Consider the following 12,352-nt stretch of genomic DNA (forward strand, 5'->3'; position numbering starts at 1 on the left):
AAATTGTTAATATAAATGTAATGCTATGCAGTTGTTCCATTTTGCTAGGAGTACTGAACAAAATGTTCCCTTCTGCTCTTCTTCTTTTGCGCGACTTCTTAGTGTGGCACTGTACTGCTATGTATCTGCCCCCTCATCAAGGTGGTGCTGTGGATTTTCTTGTGCTGTTCTGTGGCAATGAAAATTAGTGGCCTAAATTCAGGGTACACGCATTGTGCCCCGAATTCAGGGTTCTGCCTCGAGTAGGTTTGTAAATCTGTGTCAAATTGTCTTTTAAACACCCATTTACCGTGTTGCCCCTCAGCACGTGTTCTAGCGATTTTGGCAAAATTAGTTTGGCCTTTGGCCCCTACTGAGGGCGTGGATCTGGCCGAAAAACCAGACAGCTTAGTGTGCTTTGCAAGATGCAGCCAATATTGTTGTTCCCTGCTTTGTTGTTTCGTTTTGAGTGCACCTAAACAATGCTAAATTGTGTGCGAGGCTGCCGTGGATACTTCGTTTAGGCAAATTGATTAGCATCTAGTTTGATTGGATCAATAAGTTTGCACACCTGTATTGTGCATAAGTGTCACTTGTGCCCCAACTGTTGTTTTCGTTTTTTAAATGTCTGAGCAGTGTCTTGAAAAAACAGCATGTTGTTGTTGGTAGACTCATGCTCTATCCGTTGACCTATTGAGGTCCTCTGTGAGATACTTCTGCTGGATGTGCCCCGTATCAGGTTACTGTTTTATGTTCAGCTTCGTCTTTAATAATTACTATGCTGCTGTGTGTTTTTTCGGGCTAAAGAAACAGGATGAGCTGGGGTTGTAGTTTTGGAGGCCTGCCTTTTGGGTCCTGCGGCTTCCTTTTTTGGGTGCCATGCCTGTCTTCTAACTGGAAAACGAGAAGATATTTGTGTCACCCGTGTCAGGTAACTGATGTGCTGTGCCCGTATCAGGGTGCTGTTGAAATTTGTCGTAAGGTATCTTCCCTACCAAAAAAATCTGGATTGAAAGTGGATTGCTACTGGATTTTCCCAAACATTTAAATCCTCTTTAACTCCAGAAACTCGGTACTCAGTGGATTGCTTTTGGCTTCCTTTTGGCTTCATGCACCCTGAAATATGTTAATTAGCAATCCTCAGTGGAATGCAATCCCAAAACAATCCAAGCAATCCAATCCCCAAACAATCCACTAAAAATCCAAAAGCAATCCAAACCCCAAACAATCCACTAAAAATCCAAAAACAATCCAATCCCCAAACAATCCATTAAAAATCCAAAAACAATCCAATCCCCAAACAATCCATTAATAAATCCAAAAACAATCCAATCCCCAAACAATCCATTAAAAATCCAAAAACAATCCAATCCCCAAACAATCCACTAAAAATCCAAAAACAATCCAATCCCCAAACAATCCACTAAAAATCCAAAAGCAATCCAATCCCCAAACAATCCACTACAAATCCAAAAGCAATCCAATCCCCAAACAATCCACTACAAATCCAAAAGCAATCCAATCCCCAAACAATCCACAAGCAATCCAATCCACTAAAAATCCAATCCTCAAACAATCCAACAAAAATCCCAAAACAATGCAATCCCCAAATAGTCCTATAAAAATCCAAAAGCAACGGATTACATCTGGCTTCCGTTTGGCTTAATGCACCCGAATCCCTCCTCGTAGAGATCCAAAAGCAATGCAACGCAATCCCAAATAAACCTTTTGAAATCCAAAAGCAATTAATGTAGTCACCAAATAATACTTTATACATCAAAAAAACAAAGCAATCCCCAAAATATATAGGCATGGTTTTGGTTTATGAGCTGGAAATAAATTTAGGAGTTAACAAAAATAAGGTTTACTATAATCCTGAAAAGAAATGCTTAGAAAACACATTTCATGCACCTTGTTGAATTGGGCTTTAAAAGCATCACTGTGGCTTAATTGCTGCCCATTTCAGAGAGTTACATTTTGAATAGCTTTTAGAACAATAGTGATGACTTATTAGGTCAGTCATTTAGGTAAAATGGCCATGTAATGGCATATTAACTATATTTAAAAAGAAGCAACACATTTTTTCCCCCACTACATTTATTAAAAAGAGGCAGAGGTTCAGTTGGACACTGTGTACATAGCACATAAACACAACTGTAGCAATCCCAAACACGGGTGCTTTACAATTTAAAAATAAAGGGTGAGAGGGGCCCCAGAACCAGTCTGGTGGGGTCCAGCCCAGGGAGCAAGGGTGAGAGGGGACACGGAACCAGTCCAGGGGGATTGGGGGGGTCACACGAGTATACAGGCCCAGCCCAGGGAGCAAGCAAGTCCGGTGGGGTCCAGCTCAGGAAGCAAGGGTGAAGGGACCCAGAACCAGTCCAGAAAGTCACAAGTATCCAGGCAGTAAGCAAATCCGGTGGGGTCCAGCCCAGGGCGCAAGGGTTGGAGCAGTCCCAGAACCAGTCCAGGGAATCAAACGAGTATCTAGGCCCAGCCCAGGGAGCAAGGGTGAGAGGGGACACAGAACCAGTCCAGACAAGTATCCAGGGCGAAGCCAAAGAGCAGGGGAATGCAGAACTACACTTGTGTAGAAAAGACGAGGTTTGGCTCCTTCATCCGGTAGTTCCCAATTTTATTTTGGGGGGCTTTTCTGTACTCTGATGCAGAGAGTACTGGAATGCCAATTTCCCTGGCTTTAACATGGATAAATTCTGAAATGCAAAAAAGATGTATAAAAAGTTTGAAAAGAGCAATCAAAGTACTTTTTGTTTGTTTATTTATAAAGTGCACCAGACCCAAAGGTATTAGGGCACAAAAAGCAAAAGAGGGCTGTTCAGCTTAGGTTACATTGCTGTGTGTTACAGTACAATACATGATAAACAGTGCTGGCAGATATCATACAAGTACGCAAATGGTGGCAGGAGGCATCAGACAATTATATACAGTAGTAGTAGTGGTAGGAAGTCAGATGTCATGTTCCTTAATCCAAGACATGTCTTGGTGGGAGAGAATTCCAATTTTGGGCTGCTTTGACCAGGAAGCTATTACCACCTGTCTTCATACGTTTGAATCTGGGCACTCGAAGTAGGTTGGCAGTGGCTGTTCTGGAGGGGTGGTTGGTAGATTGTCCCAGGAATCTAGTGGTGAGGTACTGTGGGGTGGCCATGTGTAAACATTTATGAGCCAGGGAAGCTGATTTGAGGAAGATTTTATCTTTAGTGGAGAGCCAGTTATTGGATCTTCTGAGGTCAGATATGTGGGCTTTTTTAGGAATGCTCTCTCAAAGCATTATTTTGTAGATCTGAATTTTGTTGGTGATATATTTGTTACACCCTACATATAGGGCAATACAATAGTCCAATTTGGATATTACCAGGGCTCTTGCTAGTATGATGCAGTTATTGGGTGTAAGGAAAGGCCTAGCTGCTCTAATTAGCTTGCAGGTGTAAGTAGTAGCGGAGGCCATGGAGTTTACTTGTTTTTTGAGTTTTAACTTCCTTGGCTACTGTCATGTTATTGTTGTCTATGATGAAGTTAGAATAGGATGAAGTTAGAATAGAGAAACATTTATTTCATAGGGGCACAAATCAACTTTTGTTTAACTCTAATGGCACTTACTTACCTCTGATGCTTTTGATGGACCAGGGTTGGGATTTGGATTGGGGAAAACTTTCTGTGGCTCCCGCCTCCGCCTCTTTATCTACTGAAGGGCCAGTTCCAAGCAGTGCACAAATGCTACCTGCTGACGGGAATCCACTGTGTCCCAGTATGCTGAAATAATAGCACAAATAATATTACACATTTTAATACAATGCAGTTTTTCAAAGCACATACCGGTTAAGCTTTCCACCATATTGTCATCTTTGTCTATCGGGGGCCAATCAACCTTCTGTTGTCCCTGGTCCATAATCACCAAATGACAATTCCACGCTCCCCCCTCAAGACACTGCTCATGTCTTCTTCACAATGGGCTATGTCCTGGGGCACGTGAGCACCGGGGGACTGTAATAATGGTGGTGGTGGTGGTGCGCTACACAAATCAACTCATCATAAACATTCCTATATGATTCTTAACAAATACCCCTTGCATTATTGAAATACACCTTGAGAAGCTACGAGAGATTCAGATGGCCGGCATAGTATCAACTAGTGACTCACAACAACTTACCACCCGACAATACAATTGTTCCAGAGTAATCCTTTTTCATAATCGCATCTTTTCCGTCGTGGTCCAGTTCTACAGTATCAAAAAAGGCACGAATCATTGCCACGCAAGTCGTCAGTAATAAACTGCAAATCCTCTCTTCCCAAGCACTGAATGGTATCGGTGGTCTGAAAGACACCCAAATGTTAAAATACCCAATGCAAGGCACAAAATAGTTTTCTAAATTTGAAAACAGATATTTAATTTCAACTATTCGCTGATATAAACTTTATGAAAAATAGCAACTAGTAAAGCATGCTATTTGAGCAAGGGGGGAACAAAAACAACAATCTTACTAGGCCCAGTGACATTGAGAACGCGCAAGTGCATGGGAGAGGGAAAGGGGAAAAGTGCATTGAGGGGGCGGGAAGTGTGGAGCAAAGTAGAAACAGATACATTATAGAAAATAAATAATAAAAAGCTAACAAACAGTGGCAGTGCAGCCAGCAAGTGCTGGGTTAAGGCAAGTGCTGGGTTAGGGGAGCAGACAGGTTATGCCTGATAAGTGCATGAAGAAAAAGAGGGGGGGGGGCAACTGTATGGTACCCCAGTGCAAGGGGTGGCCCGCAGGCAGTTTTGGGTGGGTGACAGGTACCAGGACTTGTCTAGAGACCTCATCAGGTGTGACGGGGGAGAGGGAGGAGAGGAGAGAAGAGGGGGGCCCAAAGAGATCAATTACAAAACAATGTGTGCACCAGCAAGATCAGTCTCTAGTATTGCATATGAGAAAACAGTCACAAAATGGCTTTCTACCCACATCTCGCACACACTCCAAACTCACTTCGCACTACCATGGAACTTCAGAGAGATTGCAATGTGTATGATTTACATATTTGTCCCTGCATTTATGTTCAGCTCTCTTTTGTGGCATATTTGAGTTAAGGATGCTATGTTTATAATACTGCTTAACTCTATATAACACCCGATTATTATCATAATAACATTTCTACCAACAATGCTGTACACTGTTGTGTCACGGGAAGCGATGAAACGCAACCTTTCACCTCTTGACAAAACAGAAGTGGCATCACATAGCATTGTTCCTAAATACAATACGAAAAATATGGTTACACTATCACCATAATATGATATACATTTCATACAAGAATGGATAACCATATGTATCATTAATATCAGTGTGTATAGGCCCATATTGCCAAATCGCTGTGAATTCAAGTAGATGTCCAAGGCCAAATGATAATGATGTGTTAAGCACTTATCCTTAAGCGCATTATATAGAACGAATATACATACAATATCACACACATCGCTACAGCCAGTGCTTAACCCACTGAGCTATCTTACCGGCTATAGCAAAATTAGTAATTATATGTCTGAATGTTCTCAAAGTGAGAAAGCAAATTGCACTCTGTAGTGGATACCATTCAACTGATAACTGATTAAACAGCTAAACAGCAGGCCATTTCATCTACAGGTGTGGTGCAAAGCTGGCCACATGTCAAGCCTGCGTGGAGCTACTTTTCAGGCTTCAGTGGTTGGGAAAATAGGGAAAGCAGTGCACTCACATGACATCCCGTAATCTGGGCACTCGTTACCTCATACATGCAAACATCCTGAACCCTTTAGTGCTGCCTGTTACTTTGCAATCCAATCACTCAACTGGTATTACATGAAGATAAAACGTGATTAAAAGATTTAAAAAACACATAGCTGGTGAAATATGCAAAATAATGATGATATGATGCATCTGAGTCAAGTTACACGAAGACGTGTACAGAATCACTGTGGCAGATAGCCACCTCACACACAGTAATGATAGTTTAAAAAAAAAAATGGTACACTCAAGATGGAATGTCGTGTGGTGAGACAGATGGCAGAAAAAACATTATGCATACAACTTACGAAAAGTTAAATGAGACAGCAGGCATCACTCACAGGGTAAGCTACCAGGAGAGGTAGAGCAATACAGAAGAGACAGGAAGACAGAGAGAGTAGAAGAGATAGCAGGAGCCACCAGGAGAGACGGGGCAAGACAGCAGGTCACAGGGAGACAGCGCAGAAGAGACAGCAGGTATCAGAGAAAGAGTAGAAGAGACAGCAGGAGTCACAGAAGGAGCCTCCAGGAGAGAGAGCAAGACAGCAGAAGAGATAGCAGGTCACATGGAGGGAGAGCAGAAGACACTGAGAGGGGGCAAGAAGACAGAAGAGACAGCAGAAGTCACTCACAGGGGAAGTTACTAGGAGAGACGGGCGCAATACAGCAGAAGAGACAGCAGGTGACAGAGAGAGAGCAGAAGAGACAGCAGGCCATAGAGGGATAGATACTGAGGGAGAGAGGGGCTGCACGAGAAACCTTGTAGAGACAGCAGAAAGAGAAAGAAGGAGAAAGAGAGAGAGACCGACAATTGCCAGAAAGAGAGCCAGCAGGGAGACAGCTGGAGGCAGAGAGAGCTAATATGGGAGAAAAGAGAGAGTGTGAGATACACAACCGGAAGAAAAAGCAAGAGGCCGGTGTGTCTGAAGAAGCAGTAACTCACCCCAGCTGCTGACAGTGACACCCGGAGCAAGGTGATCCTCATGAGAAGAGAGGCTGCAGCGGCGTGCCAGAGGGAGCAAGATGGACAGGCAGCAGGGCAATATACAGAAACAGATCAGAGAGACAGGCGAGAGGGAGCGCAGGATACACGGCAAGGCTAGCAGGAGGGAGGCTCGAGGCACTCCAGAAGCAGGGACAGAGTGACAAGCTTAGAGGAAGTCTGAGGATAGGATACACTGCAAGAGAGGGATTATGAAAATGGAGAAAAGGTGCGCGCAATAGCCAATCGGGCACAGAGTGAGTATGAAAGGGGAACATCAATAGGAGAGTGAGAGACTGCTGTGTAGAAACGGCAAGATAGCGAAACAAAGTGGTTAATGGAAGCAAATAAAAGACACACACAAAGGACAGAGGACAAGTATTGTTAGAAACATAGGATTCGAATTTCCAAAGGCACATGTGAACACAACGCATACTGTGGGTGTACATTTGTAAGACATCTGCCAGACTCCGAAATGAAAGAAAACGTGATGATATTAATTAAGCGAGGAACTCTGCGAGAGACAACGAGGGGTCAAGAGGCCGAAATAAAACCCAGCTGCCCACATCTTAAAAAAATACAGATCTTTATTAGGCTGTCTGTATGCTCTGCTGGTAAACATGTGTTTAGGGTTTCCGCATAATGCTTTGTAGGCATGATAAGCATTTGAAAATGAGCAACTAGGCTAAGGCACCTTTCTGGGCTTTGGCTATACATATAGTGGATGTTTTGAATGTCTACACGAGCCAGGGGTCAAGTCCTAAAAATGTAAGTAGGGGGACTCATCAACAAACGCAATGGGATCTGACGCCACCAGAAATTAGCATATCAAGGTGAAATATGCAGATTTCATTAAATTGACTTTGTATAACCACCCAAATTGAACAGGACAAATGGCATTTGCCTTTCATAAAATCAACACACACACAAAACCAAGACAGGATATTTTCTTCTAATAGTGTTTTTGAAAACATTAAAAGGTGTGCATGTTTTAAACTCCAAGAACCAATATAAATGTTATCTCTAGGACTTGCAGTACCGAAATGGGACATTTCATCTTTAGTTGTTTATATCAGGTTATATAGTGCAGTGCTGAAGTGTCCAGCCTACAAACCTGGCAACTGCGGTTGACAGGCACCCAAACTGAACAATTAGGCGGGGAGTGAGCTGTAAGAATCAATCTCACCTCTAAGGGGGGACCTTGCTATTGTTGCCAAACAATTAAAATGAATAAACCGAAATTTAGTACACGTATTTAGTTCAATCCAGGGAAGGATTAATGATATGGAGGTACAAAATAAAGTGCCAGCAAATTGCACATGTATGGTTGATCTCGGCAAAAGATATAAGCCTGTCGTACAACTGCCAAAATGTCTAGTCAGCAGGTCAATCACTCATCTCTTACAGTTTCTAACGAGGTGCCCACGGGAAAATATACCAAGCAGGGGTGGATAGTGGCACTGGTGTTGCAGTAGTTGTTTCAAGGGTACATGAACCAGACATCTAGAGAGCCTGTATTCAAACAAAACAAGCCCCCACCAAAATAATTGGATTATCAATAAATTCCTTATTGAGAAGAACTGTTTAAATGACCTATTTGCCCAAACTTAATTCGTGAACTAGGGAGGAGGCTAACTCGCTTAAAGATACATGTGTGCTTTGGTGGAGACACAGGAAAGGGTGCTTATCATTTATTTGGTCGGATATCGTTGATGTAAAAAGATTACCTGATGTAACCAATCATAACTGAGACATCATAAACATAATTTTGTCCCATGATTATCTAGCAGAAGGGTTGCTTGCTATAGAGTTCAGAACTGCCACCATTAGGTTCGGCAATACAGCACGAGCGTTTGAATGTGTTGCGGGCAGCTGACACAATTACCTTCTGCGAATTCCAGGACGCTTTGTTTGCTGTGATTTCCAGTTTTGCTTTTTACATCTGGAGATGGGTATAGCATGTAAAAAGCAAAACAGAAATCCACAAGCAACTCTTCAGCTCCACGCTTCGTTACCTACCCGCCCCATGAGAAGGAAAGCCCAGCCATTCCACGGCGCCTGCCGGGAGCAAGAGCACACAAAGGGTAGCTTGGTTCAGGAGCTGGCACACAAGCTGCGCAGCTCATGCATGTGCCAGGCCAGCTCATAAATCAAGCTAGCCTCGTGTGCTGAGAGACGTGCACTATGAAATAAACGAGCCTAGAAAGGTGCTCAACACCCCGATCCTTACCTTAAGGCTTGTGATGTTCAGCCGCTGGCCCACGCTCGATTCCTCATCATTCGCCATTGCTACAATTGTTGCCAGGCCGGAAGTCGGAATGGAAAAACAAGCCGCATGTCCTTCCGAAAAAAGCCCAAAACAAACTAACTCCCATCCAAAAAAGCAGAAAAAGAAAGCACCAGAAACGCTTTGGATGGGTTTCAAAAGTAAGCAACATAGTACAATTTTTCATAAACATATAGAAAACATAGACATACCATATTACAATAAAAAATGACTTAATAAAATGCATTTTATTTTTCTGACACTTGGTATAATCATATCATTTCACCATTCACCAAAATAGCTTGCGCTTTTGCGGTCCGTTGGCGTCTTGCCTTGTGTTGTGCCACATTGCCTAACAACGTGCAACTATTTCATCCAATATAGTGTAAGTAAACGGAAATATGATATTAAAGGAGAGTTCCGGGACTTTTTTTTTATTGTCCCTACGGTTCGGCCATGTGTTTTTAAGCATAACTCGGTAGATCGTAGAAAACTTTCCTATGGACCTTACCCGACTTTTCGTCCATTAACGCACTCGAAATCAGCCGCCATTTTCTGATAATCCTATCACTTGCCGCATCGCCCTGGCTCACCTGCTTTTGCGGCACTAAATCAAATCCCCCGCCCCTGAGCCTGACATCAGCAGACGCGTACCGCCCATTTCCCAACGCCAAAGCACGTTTCGTGTCAACAATCGCTGCGCCTCAGCTAATGAACTGTCACCATGGAAATGGCAGGACGCCTCTTTCCTCAATAAGTATAAACACACCTTTTCACAACACACAGCAGCAGATTTTCGATTCCATTACTCTCTGTGTGTTACTTTGAGTATTCTGTGACTCGTTTCTGTGCTCTGGTCAGCTACCTTCGTTGATTGTAGCCCCTGTGAACAGATACCAGTACCACCGCTATAAATTATTTTACTTTCTTTACCACACAATGGCTACAATAATGCCGTATATGTACGAGCCCGAGTACACCGAGGAAGAACTACTGGAAAGGCAAGCACGCGAAAACGATGGGGATTCGGACGGCAGTTGGGAGGACCAGTCAACGGATGAAGAGCCTGGACCATGTCGCATGGACGGCGTCTCCACCTGGTGCACGTGCAATCGGTGCGAGCTAATGCCAACTGAGGAGGAGAACTGCTGCTGCCGTGAAAATTCCGGGTGCTTGGCCTACATTTCGGAAGGCGAGCCAAGTCCGCAATGCATCACCGAGCTGCCAGAGTTCAGGGAAGCCTGCCTCTCACGGACCGTGTTGAGGATGATGATGGTGCTTATGCACGAACTTTGCGGCACTGTTCGTCCGCGTAATCCGAGTAACGAGTAAGTATACTCTGGTTGTGATGTCAGTGATGCCACTACTATTTCATGGTCGTCTCATCATTCGAATGCATGTAAATTGGTTCCATGTTGTGCATTTTCTAGATAGAATTTTTTTCAAAGCAAAATGACATTTTTTACCTGAATCGACAGTGATAAGAAAGTTGTCATTTTAATACAGTTTGCATCTTTCATTTTCACAGGTGGTACAGGCTGGTGGCCTATCGTTGCTTCACTTGGTGGCTTCACGGGAGGCTCGGACACCGCGTTCGGAGAGTAATACCTGCCTGTGCGGTACTTGCCATTAGACAACATTTCCCCAGCGACAGTGGACAATACCGCGGATTTTCCCTGGATGTGCTGCAACCGCAACTTTACAATGTGTAATGTTTATTATTTATGTTCAATTGAAATTAAGATCTAAAATAAAACCCAACATATATTTTAACAATGGTTGTTTTGATTTTTTAAATGAATCTAGTGTGTCTCCATTGAATAGTCTTCCTGTGCCTTGTCTTGTCACACCACATGTCTCCGGCCAGCATCCTCCCTCACGCTGGACGGCCCCCTGCAATCCACATAAGTGTGTCTCCATTCACGAGTCTTCCTGTGTCTTGTCTGCAGGACCACCGCCCCAATCCACCCCCCGCCCTATCAAAGGCAGTTCGCACCGGGGTACTTGTGCTGGCAAGTGGAGCTGTCAGGGAGCGATAAAGGCCAAGAGGTGCCAAAGACCATGTACACTTCAAAGTGGTCTATAGAGCATGGGTTGTTGTTCCCATGTCTACCGCCAGACCCCGTGTCTCCTGCCAAGCATCCCCCCTCATGCTGGACGGCCCCCTGCAATCCACATAAGTGTGTCTCCATTCACGAGTCTTCCTGTGTCTTGTCTGCAGGACCACCGCCCCAATCCACCCCCCGCCCTATCAAAGGCAGTTCGCACCGGGGTACTTGTGCTGGCAAGTGGAGCTGTCAGGGAGCGATAAAGGCCAAGAGGTGCCAAAGACCATGTACACTTCAAAGTGGTCTATAGAGCATGGGTTGTTGTTCCCATGTCTACCGCCAGACCCCGTGTCTCCTGCCAAGCATCCCCCCTCACGCTGGACGGCCCCCTGCAAACCGCATAATGCCACGACATATACACGTCATTCATTCACAAACACACCCCTGTTTCGAATTCTTTATAACCCACTTCATATTTCTAATGAGAACTTCTTTGCACTTTGCTAGTCAACCCGTGAAGGTGCTGGTTATCTGCTCTTCGTCTCGGTGAACTTCCGTGACCACTTCGAGGAAACTCGTCAGTTTGCAACCTGTGAACGACAAGAAACTACTCTGATCCCTGCATCTAACTGTTTGCTCGTCAAGGTAAGGCCATGTACCATACTCATTTTGCGTCCAATTTCTTTTCGTTCAAGACAGTACATGCAAGGAACTAGTCACATGTACTGAGTTTAGTCAAATTATTTTTCTATTTTTTTAAAGTTATTCAAATACTTATCCGCATGTGAATAACGTGTATAGTTCCAAGAACCAAAACATACCTTGCATTGAACCTTTTATGTGTCATTTAATTTTTTAACACATTGGTATTCATAGAGAATTGTTGATCTTTACTTTTCAGAACTTTCCACAATGCCTGCCTGTTCCATTGGCGGTTGCCCTTCGAAGACCCATAATAAATCTGAAGGTACTATAATGCATGTTTTCCCTAAAACAATAGATCAGATAAGAGAATGGGTCCGATATTGCGGATATCCACCCTCTGAGCTTGAAAGTAGAGTCCTAGAAGTCTTTGCGGACAAGAGGGGTGATCGATACCGCATCTGCAGCAGGCACTTTAGCTCAGACATGTACTCCACATCATTGCTAATAAAGAAGAACACACCGCGAGCGAGGCGAAAATTGCTCTCAAACGCTATTCCCACTCTATTCGTCCACATCCCTCCACTGGTGAGTCAAGTTTACGTATTTATCTCTCGGCCTTGCGGTAGTGTGTAGCATTAGCTAACAATAATTTCCCCATTTATGTATCCAC

At 43.8% G+C, this 12,352-nt stretch overlaps 1 long non-coding RNA gene across 1 annotated transcript; it reads right to left on the reverse strand.

The window, feature by feature from the left end:
- Nucleotides 1–2,475: 2,475 nt before the first annotated feature.
- On the reverse strand, nucleotides 2,476–9,126 carry LOC138453603 (uncharacterized). The gene is made up of 4 exons (XR_011260480.1): nucleotides 8,954–9,126; nucleotides 4,151–4,314; nucleotides 3,605–3,753; nucleotides 2,476–2,693 (listed from the first exon to the last, which is right to left on the reverse strand). It is a non-coding gene; the product is annotated as an uncharacterized lncRNA (long non-coding RNA).
- Between the last annotated feature and the right edge of the window lie 3,226 nt (nucleotides 9,127–12,352).

The sequence above is a fragment of the Ambystoma mexicanum genome, chromosome 4p (assembly GCF_040938575.1).
Source record: "Ambystoma mexicanum isolate Mex_15411 chromosome 4p, UKY_AmexF1_1, whole genome shotgun sequence".
Taxonomy (NCBI): Eukaryota; Metazoa; Chordata; class Amphibia; order Caudata; family Ambystomatidae; genus Ambystoma; species Ambystoma mexicanum.